We start from the raw sequence: 10,490 nt of genomic DNA on the forward strand, positions 1-10,490 counted from the left end.
TGATGAATGAGTTCGGGATTCAATAGGAAGCCCTGCCTATACATTTTGATAACAAAAGTGTTATTGATTTGACAAAGAACTCGGTATACCATTCCTGAATTAAACATATTGATGTGCGTCATCACTTTATCCAGTAGATGCTAGAGGAATGCGGTGTTACTCTTGAGAAGATTCACACCAGTGAAATTGGTTGGATATGCTTGTAGATATTTTTCTTATAAAGAAGTTTAGGATTTTCTCAACTTTTCTGGGCTTGACGAATGATGAATGAAGATAGACTAGTGCACAAGAAGTGGTGATGAAGCTATGATGGAGAATATGAGAGATGATGGAAGTCGGTTGAAACAGTAGAGCATGGAGATTGAAACAATGATGGAGATTGTTGAAATTGGTGCCTTCAATCTATGATGAAACAGGGGATTTCAAATTATTAATGGAAGTTTCAATCAGATCGAGAAAATCTTGAATTTTCCAGTTGTCTCTAGATAGTTTTAGACATGTTTGATTGATTGATCAAGATAATTCCAAAAAATCAAGTTAGCTCTATGGACAGTTTTGAGCAAGTTCGATCGAATCGAACTTGTGGTGTCGATCAATTGAAGATCGTCGATTAGAGTTGATCAATCAAAGGTTCAATCAACGGTGCGTGCAATTTCCGCATAAGTGCACAACTTTGTTTCAAATTATAGAATTATGTTATATAAACTGAGTTATTGTTGGATGATGTTGACACATGATTGCTTTAGAGATAATTAGGATTTAGAGAAATGGGATCTAGGGTTTGATTGTAAGTTGTCCATCTCTTGTAATTTTGTTTTCCCACAAGGGTTTTTCCACGTAAATTGTTATGTTTTCTGTGCTTGCTTGAATTTTATATCTTTATGCTTGTTTGATTCACGTCTAGGTCACTACTGGGTGATGCTTTCGTGCCCAACATGGACGACATAAATATAGAATACATATACTAAGTTGGGCCCTACAGTAAAGGCCGCATAGTCTTGGGTGAGGCCGGGGCCGCACTTAATCTACTTCCGTTGGATAGACATTAACTGAATGATTAGAATCATTTGATCACATGCTCATCTTTACTTTGATCATATGCTCCATCTTTACTCAAGCCATGATTTTCTCTTTTCTCGACTTAGGATTTGTGCAATCCTTTTTCATGTGCCCGAACATCCCACAATTCCAACACTTCAACTTGCCTTTGCTCTTGCCCCTAGATTTGGACTTCGATCATGAAGATACATTGTTCCGCTCAAAATTTCTCCCCCTCGTGACTAGTGCAACTGTAGAAGCACCCACATCACCATTTTTCTCTCTCATCACCTTCAACTGAAGGGTTAAGATAACAATCTTGACGTTAATGATAGTTCTACCGGTGCACAACGAGTCTTTGAATGACTCATACGAAGCCATAAGAGAATTCAGCAGAATGCATGCTTGATGCTCATCTTTCATCATTTCTTCCACATCCAATAATTTATAAATTAATCTATTGAAGTTGCTTATGTGGGCCTCAACATCAGCCCCCTCCACCATCTTTATATTAAATAACTAAAGTTTCAAGTATAAGCGATTCTCAAGAGATTTCTTCGCATATATATTCTCTAATTTTGCTCATATATTTGCTGCTATTTTTTCTCTTATGATATTATAGATGACCTCATCTGTTATGTACAATTGGATAGAGGTTCTCGCTTTCTAATCCATCTTGTTCTATTCATCTTCTGTCATAGATTCTGATTGTTTTTCAAGGAGGACATCGTCCAATCCTTGCTGAACTAGAACACCCGTCATCTTCACTTTCCATAGTTCAAAATTATTTTTACTGGAGCATTTTTCTACATCAAACTTTGGGTTAGATGCCATTAATGTGATGCTTTTATATTCAAATTGCTTTCCAATATTAGCTTCGATACCACTTGTTGGGGAACTGCAGAAGCACACAAAAATGAATCAAACAAAGTACTACCACTCGTACAACCAAATTCAAACACAAACAATCCGAATTTTACTTGAAAAAATCCTTTTGGGAGAATACCACAAACACAAAGCGACGAGTAATGTATTATAAAAGCAAAAATTACAAGAGATAGAGATTATTAATCCGAACAAGCCTCAAATCTACTCCTCAAGCCCAAGCTATGCCCTTGAAACCCTTATAACCAAATTTAGAAAACCTAGAACACCTCTCTTGCAACCCAAATCACAATTACACCCTATATATATAGCATCACATAGTATTAAAATCAGAATAGGAAATAAATCTCGCGCTTACACAATTCTGTGCGTATGCTCGATGACACATTCAATGGGACTTCGATGGCATGGAACACCTTCGATGACATCAAATAAAACACCAAAATGTTCCAGCGACAAAACATGAATTTTTCAGTTCCGATGGCATCGAGCATTTGTCGATGGCATCAACATCTGCTCAATGGCATCGAGCAATTTGTCGATGGCATCAACATCTGCTCGATGGCATCGAGCGGTCTGTCGATGGCATCTACGGACCCTGTTGTTTACAAACAACCATCCACAATCTCTTTATCAATTTTAACACTTGAGGCCAAATAACAATCACTAAATTTCAAGCTAAACACCGTGAAAAAGTAACCCCAACTTCACGTGGTGGGAACCATGAATATTGAGATGTACTTATTTTTGTTGGATACATTCATCCTTCAAATTCATGTAGTGTGCTCCACGAATTTCGGAATGGCATTATTTCTCTCAGATCCATTCATCCTTACGTGACTAGTTAGATGAGTGGATATATATATATTTCAAGGCATATACACACTATAATAAAACCCCAAACACAATTCGGATAAGTTTAACTGCGAAACTTCTCATCTCAACTGCCTCTTATGAAGCAGCACAGCGCCTGAGTATTAAATAAGCCTGATTTTTATGGACAATGCAAATGCTGGGTACCACCCCTAATGAATGGGGTGGAACTTCTCCACATGAAATCATTCCATCCACATCAATAAAAGTAACCCTAAAATCATGTGGGGTGACCTAAATATTGGAATGTCTTTATTTTTGGACCCATTCATCCTCTAAATTCATGTTGCGTGACCCCATAAATATTGTATTGTCTTTATTATTATTATTTTTGTCAGATCCATTTATCTTTATATGATTTGTTAAATGAGTTAATTTAATGACATATACACACCACAGTCGACACCAAACATAATTTGGACGATTTTAATGGTGTAGCTTCTGATGAGGGTCGAATATTACATATCAGACCCCATTTATTACCTAATTTTACGTACATGATAATGTTTAACGGGATATTTTAATTATATTTTTGTTACAGGATGAAATCAGGAGCGTTGATGGAAAAAGAGCACTACAAGCATGGATTTGATGTTCCAAAGTCACCAGAGCAAGGGACGCACTCAAGGGAACTAATACTGAAGAATTCACATGCCAGGGATCCGAGGAAATCAAGCCGTTCACATTAAAAAGGCCCGAAAATGGTCCAGAATGCAAGATCACATGGTTCCCGCCATCCGATTGACTTGAAACTTCATGCATAGCCTGGAGGCCATAAATAAACCGTACATATTAAATTTCAACCATTGGATATCTCAAGAAGTGGCCCAACGGCCATATCAGCCCTTTAATTCCTTAAGTGGGGCCCACCTGGTCCCTGGATATGGCTCATCTTTGGTATCAACGCTTTAAATTACATGGAGAATCATATGGACGGAGGAGATTTGGTGCATACATCATGATGGTCCTCACATGTGTACTGCATGCACACAGTGAAGACGCACACTGGCAGTGCATCCATACATTTAAGGTCGGTCAGCAGGCGCTGACCGACGATTTTTAAAAAAAGGAAACTGCCGTTCCCGGCTTTGCAGAAACGGAAACAGGGACTTGCGGTCCCCTGTTGTGGGCCACCATCACGACTCGTGGGTCCAATCTGGACCGTCTATTAGACCATAATGGCCCATATTACCATCGCCTAGGTGGCGTTATTTCAGATAACAGTAAAGATCGTTTTTTAACTGTTCAAAAGCAGAATGGATGGTGGGTTTAAAACCCTGTGAGCCACCACGAATTTGATCTAGAATTGAGCATGTCCGACCGATTTTTCAATGACAATCTAATGGACGGACTGGATTTTGAAGATAATGTCAATAGTGGGCCCCACCAATGTCGCAGCGCGAACAGTGTAATCCCTGTTTACGCACGCCGGACGCTATCCGATTTTTGCACCTGTTGTGGCCCACTACACTTGATCAGATGGAAGATCTGATCCATCCATCATGTAGAAGACTGGAAAACGTCCTAAGGGACGGTATTTATTTGGAAATCGAGTAAGGAAAGAGGGCTGTTTTGCATCTGATCTTGGCTGCGGAAAGAGAGTCCGAACGCGGCTGCTGCTGCGACAACGTTTCCAAAACGTCCCTCCACCGCCTAAGCTGCTATAAGAAAGAGAGAGAGAGAGCTCGTTTGAGGGAGGAAGCCAGGAAGAACAGATCCAGGAAGAAAGCAAGAGAGAGAGAGTTTTGTTGGAGAGAAGAAAAGGTTCGTTTTGAAAGGCCCATTTGAGAGAGGTAGTTCGTTTTTTTGGACAGGAGAGGAAGCCAGGAAGAACAGATCCAGGAAGAAAGCAAGAGAGAGAGAGTTTTGTTGGAGAGAAGAAAAGGTTCGTTTTGAAAGGCCCGTTTGAGAGAGGTAGTTCGTTTTTTTGGACAGGAGAAAAAGCAGAAGGGAAAGCTCGTTTTGGAAGAAAGCCAGGGAGAGGGAAGAGAGCGAAGGCATCAGATTCAAGCAAGAGGGAAGAGAGGATGGAATTTTTCTTTTATAAATATTATTTTTCCGTCTTCCTTCTTGATTCCATGAGTAGCTAAATTTCTAGCTAGGGCTGAGATGAAGCCCCTAATTTGAATGACTCTTGTAAGTGTTGATTTCATCTGAATTTGATTGGTTTGTTTCTTTCTCTACTGTGCTCAACTGAAATATTCGTACTCCTCCATTCTAAGAGCTCGACCAAAGTCTAGTTATGGACGTTGTTTGGATTACTATTCTAGGTGCTTGTGTCTGACCATGAACAGGTTCCTATAGAGGAAGAAACAGGAATTTACATCTCTCCATGCCTGACCATGGATGGAAAGATGTGATCCATATGCTTTAAGGAATTATACATTCTGTGTACCTGACCAAGGACATAGAGTGCGCTTTATTTATTTTGATATCAATCTGAATTAGAGTGAATCAACAGGTAAAAACAAGGTTCATGATAATTAGGGGTGGATTCGAAAGTCCTAGTCTTCTCTTTGATCGAACTTTCTTCATTATTCTTAGTTATTTTTCCATTGATTTTTATTTAGTTTATTTAATTACTATCGCAAATATTTGTTGGATTAGTTAAGAAGAGTCTTTAATTTTGAATTGTGACGACTAGTCCTCGTGGGAACGATCTCGTAATACGTACCATATCTACATCTGATTCGTATACTTGCGAGTTTAAAATCATTTAAATCAGGTTGGTTTAAATAAAACATCAGCTTCTCATCTCAACTGTTTCTCAAGGTGCATGCAGCACACCTGAGTGTTAAATTTGCCTGATTTTTATGCCTACTGCAAATACATGGTGCTGCAACCGATGGAAACTACCCTACGTGTGTGTGTGTACACACACACATATAGGAAATGGTTATATGAGGTTGACCTCACGGGAACTTCCCATGAGGTCGAGCTGTGTGGGCCCCACCGTGATGCACACACACACACACACATATAGGAAATGGTTATATGAGGTCGACCTCACGGGAACTTCCCATGAGGTCAAGCTGTGTGGGCCCCACTGTGATGTGTGTCGAACATCTACCACACTGGTTAGATGCAACATTCCATGGTGGGCCATGGGATTAAAAATCAAGTCAATCCATGACTTGGATGGGCCACATCACATACAACAGTTGAGAGGGGTTACCCTCCCATTAAAATATTTGTAATCATTTATTGGGCCCACCGAGATGTGGTTCACAAATCCAGCCCATCCATTGTGTGTCCCACTTGGATGAGGGGTTAGACCAACTTTCAGCCGCATCTAAAACTCAGGTTGGCCCCACCAAGTGCTTTTATATATTTTAGGTATGTCTTCACATGGTTTTAGATGTTATGGCCCACCTAAGTTCCCTGTATGGCTGATTTTTGGGATATCCTTTAAACAAAATGGGACTATCAAATGCACAGTATTGATGTTTGACACACATCATGGTGGGGCCCACACAGCTCGACCTCATGGGAAGTTCCCATGAGGTCGAACTCATAGGACCATTTCCCTACACACACGTGTGCGTATATGTGTGTATATATAGAGAGAGGAATGCTCACATGCACACCTTCTCACGTGAGCACCCGTGTGCAACTTTACACACGTGTCATGGGCATAGAATCTGAATGGTCCACATGATGTGGCACCCCTTGAAACCTCATAAACCCAACTTTCAGCCTGATCCAAAACTCTAGTGGGCCATAGCAAAGAGAAATGCAAATAAAGGGAGGAAACTGCTTCCTTTTTCCATGGTCCATCAGAATTATGTATCGGACTAAAAGTTGGCATAATGATATTTCAAGGGGTGCCGCATCATGTGGACCGTTTAGATTTTGTGCCCATCACACGTGTGCAAAGGTGCGCAGGTGAGCATTCCTCTCTCTCTCTCTCTCTCTCTCTCTCTATATATATATATATATATATATATACATGTGAGTGCTGGGGGATGGTACAATGAGGTCAAGTTGCGTGGGGCCCACTGTAACATGTATCCAACATCCACACTGCAAATTTGGTGGGTCCCCTCTAGGTTATGGGATATCCCAAAAATCAGTTGTATCCAAAACTTAAGTGCACCACACCATCTAAAACTGGGATTCGATCCTTACTCATGCCCGGGTGGTAGACTCTCAGGAGTTTCAACACCCAGTCAAGGGTTCAAGTATCCATGGGTGGTGAAATCCTACTTTGGTGTGAGTGTGTGGGGGTGTGTGTTTAAAAATAAAAAATAAAAAAAATAAATCTAAAACTGAGAAATCATGCCAAAAACATCAAAAAGCACAGGTTGAGGTCCACCTGAGTTTTGGATATGGTTTATGTCTGAACCGCATCTCAGTGGGCCTTACAAAGGTTTCATTGAATAGGTATCTACTCTCAACTATTGTCTATAGTGTGCCCACCTAAGCCATGGACTGGCCTGATTTTTAGGCTCACAGTCCATCATGAAAGTATGCATTTGATTAATGGGGTGGATGTCCGACATAGATCATGGTGGGCCCACACAGCTCTCCCATGAGGTTGACCTCAAGTACCTTTTCCTTCAATATATTCATAAATTTTAAAAGTTTTTTTTTGTTTTTAACTTAATTACAATGGATGTAGTTTAGTTATAATAAGAGTTATACTAATTAACAATTTAAATATATGGTCAATATTTTTATATTTTTAAGATGATAATTTTTTTTATTATTTAATTAAATGATCATGTGAATTAAGTTTGAATTGACTACTTTATAGATGAGATTTTTAACTTATTTAATAATAGAGTTGGCTTGGAGTTAGACCCATCCCTGTTGTGACAACATTTATGACGACCTCATCCCAATCAGATCTCACTCTCTCTCATAGTGAGTAAAGTAGCAAAAGGATTTTTGTATATTCACCTTGTGCAACTGTCATTTTCCCTTCCCCTTTATGAAACAAATGGTTAGACTTTTCCCTTTAATGAAACAAATAGTTAGACTCTTGTATTAGGGCTTCACCATTTAATAAATGGTGGTGACTCTACAACCATACATATGGAATAGTTGTACACAATCTAGACCATCCAAATAGCTGTCCCAACTGTGGATTGAGCATAACTGAAAAACTACATTGAGAAGATATTACTAACCATTCGATTTTCTCTTCGAATTTGGACAACTCACTTCTAACATTTTAACAAACAAATTGATAGCCACTGATTAGATGGTAGGATTGATTTATGAGTATGATTTAATAGATAGGCTCTTTCCATGTTGGGACACACGATTTGTATGGTCTGGACAACTGAACATCAGCTCCACATGTGGGGAGGATGAATCACCACCATTTAAAAGATGGTGCAAGGAGTCTAGTACGTGAAACATGCAAGTAATTACAGTATAGGATACCATATCATCACGTGTGTCTATGGCCCGCCTATCAACGGTACCACCATTCACCATTAATAGTGGAGTTCTGAGTACTTCCATATTTGTGGCTCTCAGTCGTCCAACTATTGTACTGTTTAACTACTATATGGCTAGTTAGTTTATTAACAACTACCTATACTGCCATGCTGCAGTGACAAATGCTCGGGTGCTCTCAGAGCACTATAATTACAGTACTCCTAGTAGCGTTGGGATACTGAGATAGTCTAGTACATTGATCTAGACCGTTCATTAGGTCCAACACACATTTCATATGCTACCAGACAAATCTTAGGCCAATCTGATAAATATTAACCATTTGATCTGTAGCATTTAGTATGAATGGTAAGGATCATTTACACATAACATGTCCAATCGACAATTTGGTCCACCTATTTGATAGGGACCATCGTGGATTGCTTATGATTCTAAAGATTTACTTTTGTTAGCCAATCATAATCATCTCATCATGGCTTGGAAAATCATGGATGATTTCAACATCCACAATTTCAATCGGACTGTGGTCCCCAAAAAAGGGGAAAAAAACAAAAAACCACTATTACCCAACATTTCATGGCTTGTCCGAGTGAGTCGCGAGTCATTCAAGTCCAGCAGCTATGGGTGAGGTTAGGGCTAACCTAGCCCCAATCCCTTGAGTCCTTGCCATAATTCAGCCCAACCCTTGTGGACTAAAAATTCTTTGGCCGGGCTATAACCTTAGACCTAATAGGTTGGTCCAAGGATGTCCGTGCATGCATTTGTATGTGTTTGGAGTCAAAATGAGTGACAAGGATTCCACCAAAACCATCCAAATATAGTGGAAGTTAGAATTTTACAGAGTATGTACCGACCTCGATGGTGCCACCACAAATATATATAGTTTTCTGGACAATCCCTGTAGGTGCCACAACTAAAACGGCAGTGTTACCGCAAAAAATGGACAGTAGCCGACGGTTCCACCGTCGAATTGACTGTGCCATAGCCACCCTATGTTCAACAATATTCCGTATATGCAGATTTTAACAGTTTCAGTGCACTAACTTTAAAAATTCATATATTTTATTTTACAAATCCGATTGAGGTAATTCAAATGCTAAATTGAAACTTGATGAATCTAATTTCATAAAAATAAATAAAAATAAAAACACAAAGAATGTTAAGTTTATGACATTTTAGAAACTATACTGAAAATCATTAGTTTCAGGCAATTGTCTGAAAGTTTTAGAATTTTTATAGAACTTGAAATGGAATGAAATTTGGTGGAAATAAAGTAGACTTGATGATAAATTACTAAAAAATTATAAAAATAATTTTATAAAATTACCAAAAACATTACAAGTAATAGACCCATTGAAACTGAAATTTTCTGTAACTACACGTTGTCGATGAACTGCACATATTTTTTTTTTATCTTAGAATTTTCGTATTTGGTATCTTCTTAGGAATTGCTTCTAATCATACTAGAAATCATCCTATGTAATTAAATTATGATTTTATATTTTTAGTATATTTTACTAATTCAAATAATTTATAGTATAGTTGAATTAGGGTTCCTGATTAGGATGATTAGATCCAAATCATTATTTCCGTTAACTACGAATAAACCGCACTATAAACTTAACTAATATAAACTCTAGTTGTTGTACACAAGAAATCTCATTGCCCGGTTCATTTCATAAATGCCCTGATTAACCAAACAAGTTCTATACCATTTTTTAGTGGCCACTAAATCTAAAGTTATAGAAAGACGTTCGTCTTAGTAGGCTTGACATCCATTGCGGGACATCAAGCCAAGATTGTATCTCAAATCGCTCAACTTGGACTTGCAAGGCCAATGCATGAGATGTGTGAATATTTTTAAAATCAATCAGGAACTTCAATTAATTATTTATATCCAATCTTTGCCAAAGTTGTGGTTTTCAGACCGTTAGATGATGACCAAATTAGGGCATTGATCAAGATTAATATCTTGCTCACATTCATATATTTATAGACCCGATCGACATTTAATGGCTGTCGATCTGGATTAGGGTCTTCTCGGTTGATCGGCACGTCCAATCATCAGATGGTTATGTCCAAACATAGATCGCCTAGTGGGATACTTATCCTATAGCTTAGAATAACTTATACAACTCTCGATGGATCATACTAATTGGAAACAACCCCCTCCAATGTTAGTATAATGAATAAAGGGACATTGGGACCATTTGTGCACTTTTTGGTACTATAAAAACCATTTTATTTCACACCTCCTTCCCCCATACGAATTTATGCCCTAACTTTGG

Source organism: Magnolia sinica, chromosome 7, assembly GCF_029962835.1.
Source record: "Magnolia sinica isolate HGM2019 chromosome 7, MsV1, whole genome shotgun sequence".
Lineage (NCBI taxonomy): Eukaryota > Viridiplantae > Streptophyta > Magnoliopsida > Magnoliales > Magnoliaceae > Magnolia > Magnolia sinica.